The 1361-nt window shown below is 43.9% G+C and overlaps 1 non-coding gene across 1 annotated transcript; it reads left to right on the forward strand.

Annotated features, from left to right (window-relative positions):
• The first annotated feature begins 523 nt into the window (after positions 1-523).
• trnas-cga (transfer RNA serine (anticodon CGA)) lies at positions 524-605 on the forward strand. Its single transcript has one exon. It is a non-coding gene; the product is annotated as a tRNA-Ser (tRNA).
• The last annotated feature ends 756 nt before the right edge of the window (positions 606-1361 follow it).

Raw genomic sequence — 1361 nt, forward strand, 5'->3', positions numbered from 1 at the left:
CAACCATGTTGGATGTAAATGAATGCACAGATGAAGGATTTCGTGTCACTGATGAGAAAAAGATGACAGCAAACTTTGTAACTTACGCACCAAGTTTATCGGACGAAAGTGTAAATAAATTCCAGGAAGCTGACATCGAAGAAATGCTGAACGTTGACAATGATGGACCTGTCGGGCATTTGTAGAGTGATGGAAAAATTGCTGAAATGGTTTTAAATACAGATCAGCGTGAGGGTAGTAGTGATGATGATGATGGTGATGATGATGGTGACTTTGTGAACACAGTCGAAAAGCTGCCTATAGACGATCTGGTGAAAATGCATGATCAGTTAATTGCTGGCCTTGAACAATGTACATTTATCAGTGAACAAGAGATTGTGGCAATTTACTCAATTAAAGAGAGATTGCTTAGACAGAAACCTATCTTAATGGGACAGATGACACTTGAAGAAGTCTTTTAAAATGTCACCATAGTGCTGCAGCTGTAGAACATAAAACACAGAACAATACAGCATAGAATGTAGCTGCGATGGCCGAGTGGTTAAGGCGTTGGACTCGAAATCCAATGGGGTTTCCCTGCGTAGGTTCGAACCCTGCTCGCAGCGAGCTCTGTCATGTCTTTCTTTACTCAATGAGTCGTGAGTTCATGGAATGCCCTGTCAGTAGCAGTGGGGGACTCTCCCTCTTTATGGGCATTTAAACGGGCATTGGATAGGCATATGGAGGATAGTGGGCTAGTGTAGCTTGGATCGGCGCAACATTGAGGGCCAAAGGGCCTGTACTGCGCTGTATTGTTCTATGTTCTATGTTCTAGAACAGGCCCTTCAGCCCACGATGTTGTGCCGACCATTGATCCTCATGTAAGGTAAACCTAATGTACAAACTCTCAAATTTCTGTGACCATATGCATGTCTAGCAGTCTCTTAAATGTCCCCAATGACCTCGTTTCCACAACTGCTGCTGGCAATGCATTCCACGCTCTCGCAACTCTTTGCGTAAAGAACCCGCCTCTGATATCTCCTTTATACTTTCCGCCAAACAGCTTAAAACTATGACCCCTCGTGTAAACAATTTCTGCCCTGGGAAAATGTTTCTGGCTATCAACTCTATCTATGCCTCTCATTATCTTGTACACCTCAATTAGGTCCCCTCTCTTCCTTCTTTTTTCCAATGAAAAACGTCAGAGCTCAGTCAACCTCTCTTCGTAAGATAAGCCCTCCAGTCCAGGCAGCATCCTGATAAACCTCCCCTGAACCCTCTCCAAAGCATCCACATATTTCCTATAATAGGGCGACCAGAACTGGACATGGTATTCCAAGTGCGGTCTAACCAAAGTTTTACAGAGCTGCAACAAGATCTCA

The sequence above is a fragment of the Chiloscyllium punctatum genome, chromosome 13 (genome assembly GCF_047496795.1).
Source record: "Chiloscyllium punctatum isolate Juve2018m chromosome 13, sChiPun1.3, whole genome shotgun sequence".
NCBI lineage: Eukaryota > Metazoa > Chordata > Chondrichthyes > Orectolobiformes > Hemiscylliidae > Chiloscyllium > Chiloscyllium punctatum.